This window comes from Salmo salar, chromosome ssa05, assembly GCF_905237065.1.
Source record: "Salmo salar chromosome ssa05, Ssal_v3.1, whole genome shotgun sequence".
NCBI classification, from domain to species: domain Eukaryota; kingdom Metazoa; phylum Chordata; class Actinopteri; order Salmoniformes; family Salmonidae; genus Salmo; species Salmo salar.
The window spans coordinates 7305769-7331052 of NC_059446.1; positions in this window are offsets into that span (position 1 = coordinate 7305769).

The window sequence follows — 25284 nt, forward strand, 5'->3', positions numbered from 1 at the left end:
TCATATATTACCCCCAGGAGTTATTCATATGTAACCCCAGGACTATTCATATATAACCCACAGGAGTTATTCATATTTAACCTCCAGGAGTTATTCATATATAACCCCCAGGAGTTATTCATATATAACCCATAAGAGTTATTCATATATAACCCCCAGGAGTTATTCATATATAACCCCAAGGAGTTATTCATATATTACCCAAAGGATTTATTCATTTGTAACCCCCAGGAGTTATTCATATATATAACCACCAGGATTTATTCATATATAACCCATATGAGTTATTCATATATAACCCCCAGGAGTTATTCATATATAACCCCCAGGAGTTATTCATATATAACCCCCAGGAGTTATTCATATATAACCCCAGGAGATATTCATATTTAACCCCCAGGAGTTATTCATATTTAACCCCCAGGAGTTATTCATATATAACCCCCAGGAGTTATTCATATATAACCCCCAGGAGTTATTCATATATAACCCCCAGGAGTTATTCATATATAACCCAAGGAGTTATTCATATATAATCCATAGGAGTTATGCATATATAACCCCCAGGAGGTAATCATCTGTAACCCAGAGGAGTTATTCATATATAACCCCCAGGAGTTATTCATTTATAACCCCCAGGAGTTATTCATTTATAACCCCCAGGAGCTATTCATATATAACCCCCAGGAGTTATTCATTTATAACCCCCAGGAGTTATTCATATATAACCCCCAGGAGTTATTCATATATAACCCCCAGGATTTATTCATATATAACCCCCAGGAGCTTTTCATATATAACCCATATGAGTTAGTCATATGTAACCCACAGGAGTTATTCATATATAACCCCAAGGAGATATTCATATATTACTCACAGGAGTTATTCATATTTAACCCCCAGGAGTTATTCATATATAACCCCCAGGAGTTATTCATATTTAACCCCCAGGAGTTATTCATATTTAACCCCAGGAGCTATTCATATAAACCCCCAGGAGTTATTCATATTTAACCCCCAGGAGTTATTCATATTTAACCCACAGGAGTTATTCATATATAACCCCCAGGAGTTATTCATATATAACCCCCAGGATTTATTCATATATAATCCCCAGGAGTTATTCATATATAACCCATATGAGTTATTCATATAGAACTCATAGGAGTTATTCATATGTAACCCCCAGGAGTTATTCATATATAACCCAAGAAGTTATTCATATATAATCCATAGGAGTTATTCATATATAACCCCCAGGAGTTATTCATATGTAACCCAGAGGAGTTATTCATATATAACCCCCTGGAGTTATTCATTTATAACCCCCAGGAGTTATTCATTTATAACCCCCAGGAGTTATTCATATATAACCCCCAGGAGTTATTCATATATAACCCCCAGGATTTATTCATTTATATCACCCAGGAGTTATTCATATATAACCCCCAGGAGTTATTCATTTATAACCCCCAGGAGTTATTCATATTTAACCCCCAGGAGTTATTCATATTTAACCCCAGGAGCTATTCATATAAACCCCCAGGAGTTATTCATATTTAACCCCCAGGAGTTATTCATATTTAACCCACAGGAGTTATTCATATATAACCCCCAGGAGTTATTCATATATAACCCCAGGATTTATTCATATATAATCCCCAGGAGTTATTCATATATAACCCATATGAGTTATTCATATAGAACTCATAGGAGTTATTCATATGTAACCCCCAGGAGTTATTCATATATAACCCAAGAAGTTATTCATATATAATCCATAGGAGTTATTCATATATAACCCCCAGGAGTTATTCATATGTAACCCAGAGGAGTTATTCATATATAACCCCCTGGAGTTATTCATTTATAACCCCCAGGAGTTATTCATTTATAACCCCCAGGAGTTATTCATATATAACCCCCAGGAGTTATTCATATATAACCCCAGGATTTATTCATTTATATCACCCAGGAGTTATTCATATATAACCCCCAGGAGTTATTCATTTATAACCCCCAGGAGTTATTCATATATAACCCCCAGGAGTTATTCATATACAACCACCAGGAGTTATTCATATATAACCCCCAGGATTTATTCATATATAACCTCCAGGAGTTATTCATATAAAACCACAGCAGTTATTCATATATAACCCCTAGGAGTTATGCATATATTACCCCCAGGAGTTATACATATATTTCCCACAGGAGTTATTCATATATAACCCCCAGGAGTTATTCATATATAACCCCCAGGAGTTATTCATATATTACCCAAAGGAGTTACTCATATATAACCAATAGGAATTATTCATATATAACCCATAGGATTTATTCATTTGTAACCCCCAGGAGTTATTCATATATAACCCCCAGGATTTATTCATATATAACCCCCAGGAGTTATTCATATATAACCACAGGAGTTATTCATATATAACCCATATGAGTTATTCATATAGAACTCATAGGAGTTATTCATATTTAACCCCCAGGAGTTATTCATATATAACCCCTAGGAGTTATTCACATATTACCCAAAGGAGTTACTCATATATAACCAATAGGAATTATTCATATATAACCCACAGGATTTATTCATATATAACCCCCAGGAGTTATTCATATAAAACCACAGGAGTTATTCATATATAACCCATATGAGTTATTCATATAGAACTCATAGGAGTTATTCATATTTAACCCCCAGGAGTTATTCATATATAACCCCTAGGAGTTATTCATATATAACCACCAGGAGTTATTCATATATTACCACCAGGAGTTATTCATATATAACCCCCAGGAGTTATTCATTTATTTCCCACAGGAGTTATTCATATATAACCCACAGGAGTTATTCATATTTAACCCCCAGGAGTTATTCAATATAACCCCCAGGAGTTATTCATATATTACCCAAAGGAGTTACTCATATATAACCAATAGGAATTATTCATATATAACCCATAGGATTTATTAATTTGTAACCCCCAGGAGTTATTCATATATAACCCCCAGGTGTTATTCATATATAACCCATATGAGTAATTCATATATAACCGATAGGAGTTATTCATATATAACCCCCAGGAGTTATTCATATATAACCCATAGGAGTTATTCATATATAACCCATAGGAGTTATTCATATATAACCCCCAGGAGTTATTCATATGTAACCCCCGGAGTTATTCATATATAACCCCCTGGAGTTATTCATTTATAACCCCCAGGAGTTATTCATTTATAACCCCCAGGAGTTATTCATATATAACCCCCAGGAGTTATTCATATATAACCCCCAGGATTTATTCATTTATATCCCCCAGGAGTTAGTCATATATATCCAACAGGAGTTATTCATATATAACCCCAAGGAGATATTCATATATTACCCCCAGGAGTTATTCATATGTAACCCCAGGACTATTCATATATAACCCACAGGAGTTATTCATATTTAACCTCCAGGAGTTATTCATATATAACCCCCAGGAGTTATTCATATATAACCCATAAGAGTTATTCATATATAACCCCCAGGAGTTATTCATATATAACCCCAAGGAGTTATTCATACATTACCCAAAGGATTTATTCATTTGTAACACCCAGGAGTTATTCATATATATAACCACCAGGATTTATTCATATATAACCCATATGAGTTATTCATATATAACCCATATGAGTTATTCATATATAACCCCCAGGAGTTATTCATATATAACCCCAGTATTTATTCATATATAACCCCCAGGAGTTATTCATAAATAACCCATATGAGTTATTAATATAGAACTCATAGGAGTTGTTCATATATAACCCCCAGGAGTTATTCATATATAACCACCAGGAGTTATTCATATATAACCCCCAGGAGTTATTCATATATAACCCCCAGGAGTTATTCATATATAACCCCAGGAGTTATTCATATATAACCCCCAGGAGATATTCATATTTAACCCCCAGGAGATATTCATATTTAACCCCCAGGAGTTATTCATATTTAACCCCCAGGAGTTATTCATATATAACCCCCAGGAGTTATTCATATATAACCCAAGGAGTTATTCATATATAATCCATAGGAGTTATTCATATATAACCCCCAGGAGGTAATCATCTGTAACCCAGAGGAGTTATTCATATATAACCCACAGGAGTTATTCATTTTTAACCCCCAGGAGTTATTCATTTATAACCCCCAGGAGCTATTCATATATAACCCCCAGGAGTTATTCATTTATAACCCCCAGGAGTTATTCATATATAACCCCCAGGAGTTATTCATATATAACCCCCAGGATTTATTCATATATAACCCCCAGGAGCTTTTCATATATAACCCATATGAGTTAGTCATATATAACCCCCAGGAGTTATTCATATATAACCCCCAGGAGTTATTCATATATAACCCCCAGGAGTTATTCATATATAACCCCCAGGAGTTATTCATATATAACCCCAAGGAGATATTCATATTTAACCCCCAGGAGATATTCATATTTAACCCCCAGGAGTTATTCATATTTAACCCCCAGGAGTTATTCATATATAACCCCCAGGAGTTATTCATATATAACCCCCAGGAGTTATTCATATATAACCCAAGGAGTTATTCATATAGAATCCATAGGAGTTATTCATATATAACCCCCAGGAGGTAATCATCTGTAACCCAGAGGAGTTATTCATATATAACCCCCAGGAGTTATTCATTTTTAACCCCCAGGAGTTATTCATTTATAACCCCCAGGAGCTATTCATATATAACCCCCAGGAGTTATTCATTTATAACCCCCAGGAGTTATTCATATATAACCCCCAGGAGTTATTCATATATAACCCCCAGGATTTATTCATATATAACCCCCAGGAGCTTTTCATATATAACCCATATGAGTTAGTCATATATAACCCACAGGAGTTATTCATATATAACCCCAAGGAGATATTCATATATTACTCACAGGAGTTATTCATATTTAACCCCCAGGAGTTATTCATATATAACCCCCAGGATTTATTCCTATTTAACCCCCAGGAGTTATTCATATATATCCCCAGGAGCTATTCATATATAACCCCCAGGAGTTATTCATATTTAACCCCCAGGAGTTATTCATATATAACCCCCAGGAGTTATTCATATATAACCCAAGGAGTTATTCATATATAATCCATAGGAGTTATTCATATATAACCCCCAGGAGTTATTCATATATAACCCCCAGGAGTTATTCATATATAACCCCCAGGATTTATTCATATTTAACCCCCAGGAGATATTCATATTTAACCCCCAGGAGTTATTCATATTTAACCCCCAGGAGTTATTCATATATAACCCCCAGGAGTTATTCATATATAACCCCCAGGAGTTATTCATATATAACCCAAGGAGTTATTCATATAGAATCCATAGGAGTTATTCATATATAACCCCCAGGAGGTAATCATCTGTAACCCAGAGGAGTTATTCATATATAACCTCCAGGAGTTATTCATTTTTAACCCCCAGGAGTTATTCATTTATAACCCCCAGGAGCTATTCATATATAACCCCCAGGAGTTATTCATTTATAACCCCCAGGAGTTATTCATATATAACCCCCAGGAGTTATTCATATATAACCCCAGGATTTATTCATATATAACCCCCAGGAGCTTTTCATATATAACCCATATGAGTTAGTCATATATAACCCACAGGAGTTATTCATATATAACCCCAAGGAGATATTCATATATTACTCACAGGAGTTATTCATATTTAACCCCCAGGAGTTATTCATATATAACCCCCAGGATTTATTCCTATTTAACCCCCAGGAGTTATTCATATATATCCCCAGGAGCTATTCATATATAACCCCCAGGAGTTATTCATATTTAACCCCCAGGAGTTATTCATATTTAACCCCCAGGAGTTATTCATATATAACCCCCAGGAGTTATTCATATATAACCCAAGGAGTTATTCATATATAATCCATAGGAGTTATTCATATATAACCCCCAGGAGTTATTCATATATAACCCCCAGGAGTTATTCATATATAACCCCCAGGATTTATTCATATATAACCCCCAGGAGTTATTCATATATAACCCATATGAGTTATTCATGTAGAACTCATAGGAGTTATTCATATATAACCCCAGGAGTTATTCATATATAACCCCCAGGAGTTATTCATATATTACCCAAAGGAGTTACTCATATATAACCAATAGGAATTATTCATATATAACCCATAGGATTTATTCATTTGTAACCCCCAGGAGTTATTCATATATAACCCCCAGGTGTTATTCATATATAACCCATATGAGTAATTCATATATAACCGATAGGAGTTATTCATATATATAACCCCCAGGAGTTATTCATATATAACCCATAGGAGTTATTCATATATAACCCATAGGAGTTATTCATATATAACCCCCAGGAGTTATTCATATGTAACCCCCGGAGTTATTCATATATAACCCCCTGGAGTTATTCATTTATAACCCCCAGGAGTTATTCATTTATAACCCCCAGGAGTTATTCATATATAACCCCCAGGAGTTATTCATATATAACCCCAGGATTTATTCATTTATATCCCCCAGGAGTTATTCATATATAACCCCCAGGAGTTAGTCATATATATCCAACAGGAGTTATTCATATATAACCCCAAGGAGATATTCATATATTACCCCCAGGAGTTATTCATATGTAACCCCAGGACTATTCATATATAACCCACAGGAGTTATTCATATTTAACCTCCAGGAGTTATTCATATATAACCCCCAGGAGTTATTCATATATAACCCATAAGAGTTATTCATATATAACCCCCAGGAGTTATTCATATATAACCCCAAGGAGTCATTCATATATTACCCAAAGGATTTATTCATTTGTAACCCCCAGGAGTTATTCATATATATAACCACCAGGATTTATTCATATATAACCCATATGAGTTATTCATATATAACCCCCAGGAGTTATTCATATATAACCCCCAGGAGTTATTCATATATAACCCCCAGGAGTTATTCATATATAACCCCAGGAGATATTCATATTTAACCCCAGGAGTTATTCATATTTAACCCCCAGGAGTTATTCATATATAACCCCCAGGAGTTATTCATATATAACCCCCAGGAGTTATTCATATATAACCCCAGGAGTTATTCATATATAACCCAAGGAGTTATTCATATATAATCCATAGGAGTTATGCATATATAACCCCACGGAGGTAATCATCTGTAACCCAGAGGAGTTATTCATATATAACCCCCAGGAGTTATTCATTTATAACCCCCAGGAGTTATTCATTTATAACCCCCAGGAGCTATTCATATATAACCCCCAGGAGTTATTCATTTATAACCCCCAGGAGTTATTCATATATAACCCCCAGGAGTTATTCATATGTAACCCAGAGGAGTTATTCATATATAACCCCCTGGAGTTATTCATTTATAACCCCCAGGAGTTATTCATTTATAACCCCCAGGAGTTATTCATATATAACCCCCAGGAGTTATTCATATATAACCCCCAGGATTTATTCATTTATATCACCCAGGAGTTATTCATATATAACCCCCAGGAGTTATTCATTTATAACCCCCAGGAGTTATTCATATATAACCCCCAGGAGTTATTCATATACAACCACCAGGAGTTATTCATATATAACCCCAGGATTTATTCATATATAACCTCCAGGAGTTATTCATATAAAACCACAGCAGTTATTCATATATAACCCCTAGGAGTTATGCATATATTACCCCCAGGAGTTATACATATATTTCCCACAGGAGTTATTCATATATAACCCCAGGAGTTATTCATATATAACCCCCAGGAGTTATTCATATATTACCCAAAGGAGTTACTCATATATAACCAATAGGAATTATTCATATATAACCCATAGGATTTATTCATTTGTAACCCCCAGGAGTTATTCATATATAACCCCAGGATTTATTCATATATAACCCCCAGGAGTTATTCATATATAACCACAGGAGTTATTCATATATAACCCATATGAGTTATTCATATAGAACTCATAGGAGTTATTCATATTTAACCCCCAGGAGTTATTCATATATAACCCCTAGGAGTTATTCACATATTACCCAAAGGAGTTACTCATATATAACCAATAGGAATTATTCATATATAACCCACAGGATTTATTCATATATAACCCCCAGGAGTTATTCATATAAAACCACAGGAGTTATTCATATATAACCCATATGAGTTATTCATATAGAACTCATAGGAGTTATTCATATTTAACCCCCAGGAGTTATTCATATATAACCCCTAGGAGTTATTCATATATAACCACCAGGAGTTATTCATATATTACCACCAGGAGTTATTCATATATAACCCCCAGGAGTTATTCATTTATTTCCCACAGGAGTTATTCATATATAACCCACAGGAGTTATTCATATTTAACCCCCAGGAGTTATTCAATATAACCCCCAGGAGTTATTCATATATTACCCAAAGGAGTTACTCATATATAACCAATAGGAATTATTCATATATAACCCATAGGATTTATTAATTTGTAACCCCCAGGAGTTATTCATATATAACCCCCAGGTGTTATTCATATATAACCCATATGAGTAATTCATATATAACCGATAGGAGTTATTCATATATAACCCCCAGGAGTTATTCATATATAACCCATAGGAGTTATTCATATATAACCCATAGGAGTTATTCATATATAACCCCCAGGAGTTATTCATATGTAACCCCGGAGTTATTCATATATAACCCCTGGAGTTATTCATTTATAACCCCCAGGAGTTATTCATTTATAACCCCCAGGAGTTATTCATATATAACCCCCAGGAGTTATTCATATATAACCCCCAGGATTTATTCATTTATATCCCCCAGGAGTTATTCATATATAACCCCCAGGAGTTAGTCATATATATCCAACAGGAGTTATTCATATATAACCCCAAGGAGATATTCATATATTACCCCCAGGAGTTATTCATATGTAACCCCAGGACTATTCATATATAACCCACAGGAGTTATTCATATTTAACCTCCAGGAGTTATTCATATATAACCCCCAGGAGTTATTCATATATAACCCATAAGAGTTATTCATATATAACCCCCAGGAGTTATTCATATATAACCCCAAGGAGTTATTCATACATTACCCAAAGGATTTATTCATTTGTAACCCCCAGGAGTTATTCATATATATAACCACCAGGATTTATTCATATATAACCCATATGAGTTATTCATATATAACCCATATGAGTTATTCATATATAACCCCCAGGAGTTATTCATATATAACCCCAGTATTTATTCATATATAACCCCCAGGAGTTATTCATAAATAACCCATATGAGTTATTAATATAGAACTCATAGGAGTTGTTCATATATAACCCCCAGGAGTTATTCATATATAACCACCAGGAGTTATTCATATATAACCCCCAGGAGTTATTCATATATAACCCCCAGGAGTTATTCATATATAACCCCCAGGAGTTATTCATATATAACCCCAGGAGATATTCATATTTAACCCCCAGGAGATATTCATATTTAACCCCCAGGAGTTATTCATATTTAACCCCCAGGAGTTATTCATATATAACCCCCAGGAGTTATTCATATATAACCCAAGGAGTTATTCATATATAATCCATAGGAGTTATTCATATATAACCCCCAGGAGGTAATCATCTGTAACCCAGAGGAGTTATTCATATATAACCCACAGGAGTTATTCATTTTTAACCCCCAGGAGTTATTCATTTATAACCCCCAGGAGCTATTCATATATAACCCCCAGGAGTTATTCATTTATAACCCCCAGGAGTTATTCATATATAACCCCCAGGAGTTATTCATATATAACCCCCAGGATTTATTCATATATAACCCCCAGGAGCTTTTCATATATAACCCATATGAGTTAGTCATATATAACCCCCAGGAGTTATTCATATATAACCCCCAGGAGTTATTCATATATAACCCCCAGGAGTTATTCATATATAACCCCCAGGAGTTATTCATATATAACCCCAAGGAGATATTCATATTTAACCCCCAGGAGATATTCATATTTAACCCCCAGGAGTTATTCATATTTAACCCCCAGGAGTTATTCATATATAACCCCCAGGAGTTATTCATATATAACCCCCAGGAGTTATTCATATATAACCCAAGGAGTTATTCATATAGAATCCATAGGAGTTATTCATATATAACCCCCAGGAGGTAATCATCTGTAACCCAGAGGAGTTATTCATATATAACCCCCAGGAGTTATTCATTTTTAACCCCCAGGAGTTATTCATTTATAACCCCCAGGAGCTATTCATATATAACCCCCAGGAGTTATTCATTTATAACCCCCAGGAGTTATTCATATATAACCCCCAGGAGTTATTCATATATAACCCCAGGATTTATTCATATATAACCCCCAGGAGCTTTTCATATATAACCCATATGAGTTAGTCATATATAACCCACAGGAGTTATTCATATATAACCCCAAGGAGATATTCATATATTACTCACAGGAGTTATTCATATTTAACCCCCAGGAGTTATTCATATATAACCCCCAGGATTTATTCCTATTTAACCCCCAGGAGTTATTCATATATATCCCCAGGAGCTATTCATATATAACCCCCAGGAGTTATTCATATTTAACCCCCAGGAGTTATTCATATATAACCCCCAGGAGTTATTCATATATAACCCAAGGAGTTATTCATATATAATCCATAGGAGTTATTCATATATAACCCCCAGGAGTTATTCATATATAACCCCCAGGAGTTATTCATATATAACCCCCAGGATTTATTCATATTTAACCCCCAGGAGATATTCATATTTAACCCCCAGGAGTTATTCATATTTAACCCCCAGGAGTTATTCATATATAACCCCCAGGAGTTATTCATATATAACCCCCAGGAGTTATTCATATATAACCCAAGGAGTTATTCATATAGAATCCATAGGAGTTATTCATATATAACCCCCAGGAGGTAATCATCTGTAACCCAGAGGAGTTATTCATATATAACCTCCAGGAGTTATTCATTTTTAACCCCCAGGAGTTATTCATTTATAACCCCCAGGAGCTATTCATATATAACCCCCAGGAGTTATTCATTTATAACCCCCAGGAGTTATTCATATATAACCCCCAGGAGTTATTCATATATAACCCCCAGGATTTATTCATATATAACCCCCAGGAGCTTTTCATATATAACCCATATGAGTTAGTCATATATAACCCACAGGAGTTATTCATATATAACCCCAAGGAGATATTCATATATTACTCACAGGAGTTATTCATATTTAACCCCCAGGAGTTATTCATATATAACCCCCAGGATTTATTCCTATTTAACCCCCAGGAGTTATTCATATATATCCCCAGGAGCTATTCATATATAACCCCCAGGAGTTATTCATATTTAACCCCCAGGAGTTATTCATATTTAACCCCCAGGAGTTATTCATATATAACCCCCAGGAGTTATTCATATATAACCCAAGGAGTTATTCATATATAATCCATAGGAGTTATTCATATATAACCCCCAGGAGTTATTCATATATAACCCCCAGGAGTTATTCATATATAACCCCCAGGATTTATTCATATATAACCCCCAGGAGTTATTCATATATAACCCATATGAGTTATTCATGTAGAACTCATAGGAGTTATTCATATATAACCCCCAGGAGTTATTCATATATAACCCCCAGGAGTTATTCATATATTACCCAAAGGAGTTACTCATATATAACCAATAGGAATTATTCATATATAACCCATAGGATTTATTCATTTGTAACCCCCAGGAGTTATTCATATATAACCCCCAGGTGTTATTCATATATAACCCATATGAGTAATTCATATATAACCGATAGGAGTTATTCATATATATAACCCCCAGGAGTTATTCATATATAACCCATAGGAGTTATTCATATATAACCCATAGGAGTTATTCATATATAACCCCCAGGAGTTATTCATATGTAACCCCCGGAGTTATTCATATATAACCCCCTGGAGTTATTCATTTATAACCCCCAGGAGTTATTCATTTATAACCCCCAGGAGTTATTCATATATAACCCCCAGGAGTTATTCATATATAACCCCCAGGATTTATTCATTTATATCCCCCAGGAGTTATTCATATATAACCCCCAGGAGTTAGTCATATATATCCAACAGGAGTTATTCATATATAACCCCAAGGAGATATTCATATATTACCCCCAGGAGTTATTCATATGTAACCCCAGGACTATTCATATATAACCCACAGGAGTTATTCATATTTAACCTCCAGGAGTTATTCATATATAACCCCCAGGAGTTATTCATATATAACCCATAAGAGTTATTCATATATAACCCCCAGGAGTTATTCATATATAACCCCAAGGAGTCATTCATATATTACCCAAAGGATTTATTCATTTGTAACCCCCAGGAGTTATTCATATATATAACCACCAGGATTTATTCATATATAACCCATATGAGTTATTCATATATAACCCCCAGGAGTTATTCATATATAACCCCCAGGAGTTATTCATATATAACCCCTAGGAGTTATTCATATATAACCCCAGGAGATATTCATATTTAACCCCCAGGAGTTATTCATATTTAACCCCCAGGAGTTATTCATATATAACCCCCAGGAGTTATTCATATATAACCCCCAGGAGTTATTCATATATAACCCCCAGGAGTTATTCATATATAACCCAAGGAGTTATTCATATATAATCCATAGGAGTTATGCATATATAACCCCACGGAGGTAATCATCTGTAACCCAGAGGAGTTATTCATATATAACCCCCAGGAGTTATTCATTTATAACCCCCAGGAGTTATTCATTTATAACCCCCAGGAGCTATTCATATATAACCCCAGGAGTTATTCATTTATAACCCCCAGGAGTTATTCATATATAACCCCCAGGAGTTATTCATATATAACCCCCAGGATATATTCATATATAACCCCCAGGAGCTTTTCATATATAACCCATATGAGTTAGTCATATATAACCCACAGGAGTTATTCATATATAACCCCAAGGAGATATTCATATATTACTCACAGGAGTTATTCATATTTAACCCCCAGGAGTTATTCATATATAACCCCCAGGAGTTATTCATATTTAACCCCCAGGAGTTATTCATATTTAACCCCAGGAGCTATTCATATAAAACCCCCAGGAGTTATTCATATTTAACCCCCAGGAGTTATTCATATTTAACCCCCAGGAGTTATTCATATATAACCCCCAGGAGTTATTCATATATAACCCCCAGGATTTATTCATATATAATCCCCAGGAGTTATTCATATATAACCCATATGAGTTATTCATATAGAACTCATAGGAGTTATTCATATGTAACCCCCAGGAGTTATTCATATATAACCCAAGAAGTTATTCATATATAATCCATAGGAGTTATTCATATATAACCCCCAGGAGTTATTCATATGTAACCCAGAGGAGTTATTCATATATAACCCCCTGGAGTTATTCATTTATAACCCCCAGGAGTTATTCATTTATAACCCCCAGGAGTTATTCATATATAACCCCCAGGAGTTATTCATATATAACCCCCAGGATTTATTCATTTATATCACCCAGGAGTTATTCATATATAACCCCCAGGAGTTATTCATTTATAACCCCCAGGAGTTATTCATATATAACCCCCAGGAGTTATTCATATACAACCACCAGGAGTTATTCATATATAACCCCCAGGATTTATTCATATATAACCTCCAGGAGTTATTCATATAAAACCACAGCAGTTATTCATATATAACCCCTAGGAGTTATGCATATATAACCCCCAGGAGTTATACATATATTTCCCACAGGAGTTATTCATATATAACCCCCAGGAGTTATTCATATATAACCCCCAGGAGTTATTCATATATTACCCAAAGGAGTTACTCATATATAACCAATAGGAATTATTCATATATAACCCATAGGATTTATTCATTTATAACCCCCAGGAGTTATTCATATATAACCCCCAGGAGTTATTCATATATAACCCCCAGGATTTATTCATTTATATCACCCAGGAGTTATTCATATATAACCCCCAGGAGTTATTCATTTATAACCCCCAGGAGTTATTCATATATAACCCCCAGGAGTTATTCATATACAACCACCAGGAGTTATTCATATATAACCCCCAGGATTTATTCATATATAACCTCCAGGAGTTATTCATATAAAACCACAGCAGTTATTCATATATAACCCCTAGGAGTTATGCATATATAACCCCCAGGAGTTATACATATATTTCCCACAGGAGTTATTCATATATAACCCCCAGGAGTTATTCATATATAACCCCCAGGAGTTATTCATATATTACCCAAAGGAGTTACTCATATATAACCAATAGGAATTATTCATATATAACCCATAGGATTTATTCATTTGTAACCCCCAGGAGTTATTCATATATAACCCCCAGGATTTATTCATATATAACCCCCAGGAGTTATTCATATAAAACCACAGGAGTTATTCATATATAACCCATATGAGTTATTCATATAGAACTCATAGGAGTTATTCATATTTAACCCCCAGGAGTTATTCATATATAACCCCTAGGAGTTATTCATATATAACCACCAGGAGTTATTCATATATTATCCCCAGGAGTTATTCATATATAACCCCCAGGAGTTATTCATATATTTCCCACAGGAGTTATTCATATATAACCCACAGGAGTTATTCATATTTAACCCCCAGGAGTTATTCATATATAACCCCCAGGAGTTATTCATATATTACCCAAAGGAGTTACTCATATATAACCAATAGGAATTATTCATATATAACCCATAGGATTTATTAATTTGTAACCCACAGGAGTTATTCATATATAACCCCCAGGTGTTATTCATATATAAGCCATATAAGTAATTCATATATAACCGATAGGAGTTATTCATATATAACCCCCAGGAGTTATTCACATATAACCCATATAATTTATTAATTTGTAACCCCCAGGAGTTATTCATATATAACCCCCAGGTGTTATTCATATATAACCCATATGAGTAATTCATATAAAACCGATAGGAGTTATTCATATATAACCCCCAGGAGTTATTCATATATAACCCCCAGGATTTATTCATTTATATCCCCCAGGAGTTATTCATATATAACCCATAGGAGTTATTCATATATAACCCATAGGAGTTATTCATATATAACCCCCAGGAGTTATTCATATGTAACCCCTGGAGTTATTCATATATAACCCCAAGGAGATATTCATATATTACCGCCAGGAGTTATTCATATGTAACCCCAGGAGTTATTCATATATAACCCACAGGAGTTATTCATATTTAACCCCCAGGAGTTATTCATATATAACCCCAGGAGTTATTCATATATAACCCCCAGGAGATATTCATATATAACCCCCAGGAGTTATTAATATATAACCCATAAGAGTTGTTCATATATAACCCCACGGAGTTATTCATATATTACCCACAGGAGTTAGTCATATATAACCCACAGGAGTTATTCATATATAACCCCAAGGAGATATTCATATATTACCCACAGGAGTTATTCATATATAAGCCACAGGAGATATTCATATATAACCCCCAGGCGTTATTCATATATTACCCACAAGAGTTACTCATATATAACCAATAGGAATTATTCATATATAACCCAAAGGATTTATTCATTTGTAACCACCAGGATTTATTCATATATAACCCATATGAGTTATTCATATATAACCCAAAAGAGTTATTCAAATATAACCCCCTGGAGTTATTCATTTATAACCCCCAGGAGTTATTTATATATATAAGCCCCAGTAGTTATTCATACATAACCCCCAGGATTTATTCATATATAACCCCCAGGAGTTATTCATATAAAACCACAGGAGTTATTCATATATAACCCATATGAGTTATTCATATAGAACTCATAGGAGTTATTCATATATAACCCCCAGGAGTTATTCATATATAACCCCCAGGAGTTATTCATATATTACCCAAAGGAGTTACTCATATATAACGAATAGGAATTATTCATATATAATCAATAGGATTTATTCATTTGTAACCCCCAGGAGTTTATCATATATAACCCCCAGGAGTTATTCATATATAACCCCCAGGAGTTATTCATATATAACTCCAGGAGTTATTCATATATAAACCACAGGAGTTATTCATATATAACCCCCAGGAGTTATTCATATATAACCCCCAGGAGTTATTCATATATAACCCATATGAGTTATTCATATTTAACCCCCAGGAGTTATTCATATATAACCCCCAGGAGTTATTCATATATTACCCAAAGGAGTTACTCATATATAACCCCCAGGAGTTATTCATATATAACCCCCAGGAGTTATTCATATATAACCCATATGAGTTATTCATATTTAACCCCCAGGAGTTATTCATATATAACCCCCAGGAGTTATTCATATATAACCCCCAGGAGTTATTCATATATAACCCCCAGGAGTTATTCATATATTACCCAAAGGAGTTACTCATATATAACCTATAGGAATTATTCATATATAACCCATAGGATTTACTAATTTGTAACCCCCAGGAGTTATTCATATATAACCCCCAGGTGTTATTCATATATAACCCATATGAGTAATTCATATATAACTGATAGGAGTTATTCATATATAACCCCCAGGAGTTATTCATATATAACCCATAGGAGTTATTCATATATAACCTGTAGGAGTTATTCATATATAACCCCCAGGAGTTATTCATATGTAACCCCCGGAGTTATTCATATATAACCCCCTGGAGTTATTCATTTATAACCCCCAGGAGTTATTCATTTATAACCCCCAGGAGTTATTCATATATAACCCCCAGGAGTTATTCATATATAACCCCCAGGATTTATTCATTTATATCCCCCAGGAGTTATTCATATATAACCCCCAGGAGTTAGTCATATATATCCAACAGGAGTTATTCATATATAACCCCAAGGAGATATTCATATATAACCCATATGAGTAATTCATATATAACCGATAGGAGTTATTCATATATAACCCCCAGGAGTTATTCATATATAACCCATAGGAGTTATTCATATATAACCCATAGGATTTATTAATTTGTAACCCCCAGGAGTTATTCATATATAACCCCCAGGTGTTATTCATATATAACCCATATGAGTAATTCATATATAACCGATAGGAGATATTCATATATAACCCCCAGGAGTTATTCATATATAACCCCCTGGAGTTATTCATTTATAACCCCCAGGAGTTATTCATTTATAACCCCCAGGAGTTATTCATATATAACCCCCAGGAGTTATTCATATATAACCCCCAGGATTTATTCATTTATATCCCCCAGGAGTTATTCATATATAACCCCCAGGAGTTAGTCATATATATCCAACAGGAGTTATTCATATATAACCCCAAGGAGATATTCATATATTACCCCCAGGAGTTATTCATATGTAACCCCAGGACTATTCATATATAACCCACAGGAGTTATTCATATTTAACCTCCAGGAGTTATTCATATATAACCCCCAGGAGTTATTCATATATAACCCATAAGAGTTATTCATATATAACCCCCAGGAGTTATTCATATATAACCCCAAGGAGTTATTCATATATTACCCAAAGGATTTATTCATTTGTAACCCCCAGGAGTTATTCATATATATAACCACCAGGATTTATTCATATATAACCCATATGAGTTGTTCATATATAACCCCCAGGAGTTATTCATATATAACCCCCAGGAGTTATTCATATATAACCCCCAGGAGTTATTCATATATAACCCCAGGAGATATTCATATTTAACCCCCAGGAGTTATTCATATTTAACCCCCAGGAGTTATTCATATAACCCCCAGGAGTTATTCATATATAACCCCCAGGAGTTATTCATATATAACCCCCAGGAGTTATTCATATATAACCCCCAGGAGTTATTCATATATAACCCAAGGAGTTATTCATATATAATCCATAGGAGTTATGCATATATAACCCCCAGGAGGTAATCATCTGTAACCCAGAGGAGTTATTCATATATAACCCACAGGAGTTATTCATTTATAACCCCCAGGAGTTATTCATTTATAACCCCCAGGAGCTATTCATATATAACCCCCAGGAGTTATTCATTTATAACCCCCAGGAGTTATTCATATATAACCCCCAGGAGTTATTCATATATAACCCCAGGATTTATTCATATATAACCCCCAGGAGCTTTTCATATATAACCCATATGAGTTAGTCATATATAACCCACAGGAGTTATTCATATATAACCCCAAGGAGATATTCATATATTACTCACAGGAGTTATTCATATTTAACCCCCAGGAGTTATTCATATATAACCCCCAGGAGTTATTCATATTTAACCCCCAGGAGTTATTCATATATAACCCCAGGAGCTATTCATATAAACCCCCAGGAGTTATTCATATTTAACCCCAGGAGTTATTCATATTTAACCCCCAGGAGTTATTCATATATAACCCCCAGGAGTTATTCATATATAACCCCCAGGATTTATTCATATATAATCCCCAGGAGTTATTCATATATAACCCATATGAGTTATTCATATAGAACTCATAGGAGTTATTCATATGTAACCCCAGGAGTTATTCATATATAACCCAAGAAGTTATTCATATATAATCCATAGGAGGTATTCATATATAACCCCCAGGAGTTATTCATATGTAACCCAGAGGAGTTATTCATATATAACCCCCTGGAGTTATTCATTTATAACCCCCAGGAGTTATTCATTTATAACCCCCAGGAGTTATTCATATATAACCCCCAGGAGTTATTCATATATAACCCCCAGGATTTATTCATTTATATCCCCCAGGAGTTATTCATATATAACCCCCAGGAGTTATTCACTTGTAACCCCCAGGAGTTATTCATATATAACCCCCAGGAGTTATTCATATACAACCACCAGGAGTTATTCATATATAACCCCCAGGATTTATTCATATATAACCTCCAGGAGTTATTCATATAAAACAACAGCAGTTATTCATATATAACCCCCAGGAGTTATACATATATTTCCCACAGGAGTTATTCATATATAACCCACAGGAGTTATTCATATTTAACCCCCAGGAGTTATTCATATATAACCCCCAGGAGTTATTCATATATTACCCAAAGGAGTTACTCATATATAACCAATAGGAATTATTCAGAAATAACCCATAGGATTTATTCATTTGTAACCCCCAGGAGTTATTCATATATAACCCCCAGGATTTATTCATATATAACCCCCAGGAGTTATTCATATAAAACCACAGGAGTTATTCATATATAACCCATATGAGTTATTCATATAGAACTCATAGGAGTTATTCATATTTAACCCCCAGGAGTTATTCATATATAACCCCTAGGAGTTATTCATATATAACCACCAGGAGTTATTCATATATTACCCCCAGGAGTTATTCATATATAACCCCCAGGAGTTATTCATATATTTCCCACAGGAGTTATTCATATATAACCCACAGGAGTTATTCATATTTAACCCCCAGGAGTTATTCATATATAACCCCCAGGAGTTATTCATATATTACCCAAAGGAGTTACTCATATATAACCAATAGGAATTATTCATATATTACCCATAGGATTTATTAATTTGTAACCCCCAGGAGTTATTCATATATAACCCCCAGGTGTTATTCATATATAAGCCATATAAGTAATTCATATATAACCGATAGGAGTTATTCATATATAACCCCCAGGAGTTATTCATATATAACCCATATAATTTATTAATTTGTAACCCCCAGGAGTTATTCATATATAACCCCCAGGTGTTATTCATATATAACCCATATGAGTAATTCATATAAAACCGATAGGAGTTATTCATATATAACCCCCAGGAGTTATTCATATATAACCCATAGGAGTTATTCATATATAACCCATAGGAGTTATTCATATATAACCCCCAGGAGTTATTCATATGTAACCCCAGGAGTTATTCATATATAACCCACAGGAGTTATTCATATTTAACCCCCAGGAGTTATTCATATATAACCCCAGGAGTTATTCATATATAACCCCCAGGAGATATTCATATATAACCCCCAGGAGTTATTAATATATAACCCATAAGAGTTGTTCATATATAACCCCACGGAGTTATTCATATATTACCCACAGGAGTTAGTCATATATAACCCACAGGAGTTATTCATATATAACCCCAAGGAGATATTAATATATTACCCACAGGAGTTATTCATATATAAGCCACAGGAGATATTCATATATAACCCCCAGGCGTTATTCATATATTACCCACAAGAGTTACTCATATATAACCAATAGGAATTATTCATATATAACCCAAAGGATTTATTCATTTGTAACCACCAGGATTTATTCATATATAACCCATATGAGTTATTCATATATAACCCAAAAGAGTTATTCAAATATAACCCCCAGGAGTTATTCATTTATAACCCCCAGGAGTTATTCATATATATAACCCCCAGTAGTTATTCATATATAACCCCCAGGATTTATTCATATATAACCCCCAGGAGTTATTCATATAAAACCACAGGAGTTATTCATGTATAACCCATATGAGTTATTCATATACAACTCACAGGAGTTATTCATATATAACCCCCAGGAGTTATTCATATTTAACCCCCAGGAGTTATTCATATATTACCCAAAGGAGTTACTCATATATAACGAATAGGAATTATTCATATATAACCCATAGGATTTATTCATTTGTAACCCCCAGGAGTTTATCATATATAACCCCCAGGAGTTATTCATATATAACCCATATGAGTAATTCATATATAACCGATAGGAGTTATTCATATATAACCCCCAGGAGTTATTCATATATAACCCACAGGAGTTATTCATATATAACCCCCAGGAGTTATTCATATTTAACCCCCAGGAGTTATTCATATATTACCCAAAGGAGTTACTCATATATAACGAATAGGAATTATTCATATATAATCCATAGGATTTATTCATTTGTAACCCCCAGGAGTTTATCATATATAACCCCCAGGAGTTATTCATATATAACCCCCAGGAGTTATTCATATATAACTCCAGGAGTTATTCATATATAAACCACAGGAGTTATTCATATATAACCCCCAGGAGTTATTCATATATAACCCCCAGGAGTTATTCATATATAACCCATATGAGTTATTCATATTTAACCCCCAGGAGTTATTCATATATAACCCCCAGGAGTTATTCATATATTACCCAAAGGAGTTACTCATATATAACCCCCAGGAGTTATTCATATATAACCCCCAGGAGTTATTCATATATAACCCATATGAGTTATTCATATTTAACCCCCAGGAGTTATTCATATATAACCCCCAGGAGTTATTCATATATAACCCCCAGGAGTTATTCATATATAACCCCCAGGAGTTATTCATATATTACCCAAAGGAGTTACTCATATATAACCTATAGGAATTATTCATATATAACCCATAGGATTTACTAATTTGTAACCCCCAGGAGTTATTCATATATAACCCCCAGGTGTTATTCATATATAACCCATATGAGTAATTCATATATAACCGATAGGAGTTATTCATATATAACCCCCAGGAGTTATTCATATATAACCCATAGGAGTTATTCATATATAACCTGTAGGAGTTATTCATATATAACCCCCAGGAGTTATTCATATGTAACCCCGGAGTTATTCATATATAACCCCCTGGAGTTATTCATTTATAACCCCCAGGAGTTATTCATTTATAACCCCCAGGAGTTATTCATATATAACCCCCAGGAGTTATTCATATATAACCCCCAGGATTTATTCATTTATATCCCCCAGGAGTTATTCATATATAACCCCCAGGAGTTAGTCATATATATCCAACAGGAGTTATTCATATATAACCCCATAGAGATATTCATATATAACCCATATGAGTAATTCATATATAACCGATAGGAGTTATTCATATATAACCCCCAGGAGTTATTCATATATAACCCATAGGAGTTATTCATATATAACCCATAGGATTTATTAATTTGTAACCCCCAGGAGTTATTCATATATAACCCCCAGGTGTTATTCATATATAACCCATATGAGTAATTCATATATAACCGATAGGAGATATTCATATATAACCCCCAGGAGTTATTCATATATAACCCCCTGGAGTTATTCATTTATAACCCCCAGGAGTTATTCATTTATAACCCCCAGGAGTTATTCATATATAACCCCAGGAGTTATTCATATATAACCCCAGGATTTATTCATTTATATCCCCCAGGAGTTATTCATATATAACCCCCAGGAGTTAGTCATATATATCCAACAGGAGTTATTCATATATAACCCCAAGGAGATATTCATATATTACCCCCAGGAGTTATTCATATGTAACCCCAGGACTATTCATATATAACCCACAGGAGTTATTCATATTTAACCTCCAGGAGTTATTCATATATAACCCCAGGAGTTATTCATATATAACCCATAAGAGTTATTCATATATAACCCCCAGGAGTTATTCATATATAACCCCAAGGAGTTATTCATATATTACCCAAAGGATTTATTCATTTGTAACCCCCAGGAGTTATTCATATATATAACCACCAGGATTTATTCATATATAACCCATATGAGTTGTTCATATATAACCCCCAGGAGTTATTCATATATAACCCCCAGGAGTTATTCATATATAACCCCCAGGAGTTATTCATATATAACCCCAGGAGATATTCATATTTAACCCCCAGGAGTTATTCATATTTAACCCCCAGGAGTTATTCATATATAACCCCCAGGAGTTATTCATATATAACCCCCAGGAGTTATTCATATATAACCCCCAGGAGTTATTCATATATAACCCCCAGGAGTTATTCATATATAACCCAAGGAGTTATTCATATATAATCCATAGGAGTTATGCATATATAACCCCCAGGAGGTAATCATCTGTAACCCAGAGGAGTTATTCATATATAACCCCCAGGAGTTATTCATTTATAACCCCCAGGAGTTATTCATTTATAACCCCCAGGAGCTATTCATATATAACCCCCAGGAGTTATTCATTTATAACCCCCAGGAGTTATTCATATATAACCCCCAGGAGTTATTCATATATAACCCCCAGGATTTATTCATATATAACCCCCAGGAGCTTTTCATATATAACCCATATGAGTTAGTCATATATAACCCACAGGAGTTATTCATATATAACCCCAAGGAGATATTCATATATTACTCACAGGAGTTATTCATATTTAACCCCCAGGAGTTATTCATATATAACCCCCAGGAGTTATTCATATTTAACCCCCAGGAGTTATTCATATATAACCCCAGGAGCTATTCATATAAACCCCCAGGAGTTATTCATATTTAACCCCCAGGAGTTATTCATATTTAACCCCCAGGAGTTATTCATATATAACCCCCAGGAGTTATTCATATATAACCCCCAGGATTTATTCATATATAATCCCCAGGAGTTATTCATATATAACCCATATGAGTTATTCATATAGAACTCATAGGAGTTATTCATATGTAACCCCCAGGAGTTATTCATATATAACCCAAGAAGTTATTCATATATAATCCATAGGAGGTATTCATATATAACCCCCAGGAGTTATTCATATGTAACCCAGAGGAGTTATTCATATATAACCCCCTGGAGTTATTCATTTATAACCCCCAGGAGTTATTCATTTATAACCCCCAGGAGTTATTCATATATAACCCCCAGGAGTTATTCATATATAACCCCCAGGATTTATTCATTTATATCCCCCAGGAGTTATTCATATATAACCCCCAGGAGTTATTCACTTGTAACCCCCAGGAGTTATTCATATATAACCCCCAGGAGTTATTCATATACAACCACCAGGAGTTATTCATATATAACCCCCAGGATTTATTCATATATAACCTCCAGGAGTTATTCATATAAAACAACAGCAGTTATTCATATATAACCCCTAGGAGTTATGCATATATAACCCCCAGGAGTTATACATATATTTCCCACAGGAGTTATTCATATATAACCCACAGGAGTTATTCATATTTAACCCCCAGGAGTTATTCATATATAACCCCCAGGAGTTATTCATATATTACCCAAAGGAGTTACTCATATATAACCAATAGGAATTATTCAGAAATAACCCATAGGATTTATTCATTTGTAACCCCCAGGAGTTATTCATATATAACCCCCAGGATTTATTCATATATAACCCCCAGGAGTTATTCATATAAAACCACAGGAGTTATTCATATATAACCCATATGAGTTATTCATATAGAACTCATAGGAGTTATTCATATTTAACCCCCAGGAGTTATTCATATATAACCCCAAGGAGTTATTCATATATAACCACCAGGAGTTATTCATATATTACCCCCAGGAGTTATTCATATATAACCCCCAGGAGTTATTCATATATTTCCCACAGGAGTTATTCATATATAACCCACAGGAGTTATTCATATTTAACCCCCAGGAGTTATTCATATATAACCCCCAGGAGTTATTCATATATTACCCAAAGGAGTTACTCATATATAACCAATAGGAATTATTCATCTATTACCCATAGGATTTATTAATTTGTAACCCCCAGGAGTTATTCATATATAACCCCCAGGTGTTATTCATATATAAGCCATATAAGTAATTCATATATAACCGATAGGAGTTATTCATATATAACCCCCAGGAGTTATTCATATATAACCCATATAATTTATTAATTTGTAACCCCCAGGAGTTATTCATATATAACCCCCAGGTGTTATTCATATATAACCCATATGAGTAATTCATATAAAACCGATAGGAGTTATTCATATATAACCCCCAGGAGTTATTCATATATAACCCATAGGAGTTATTCA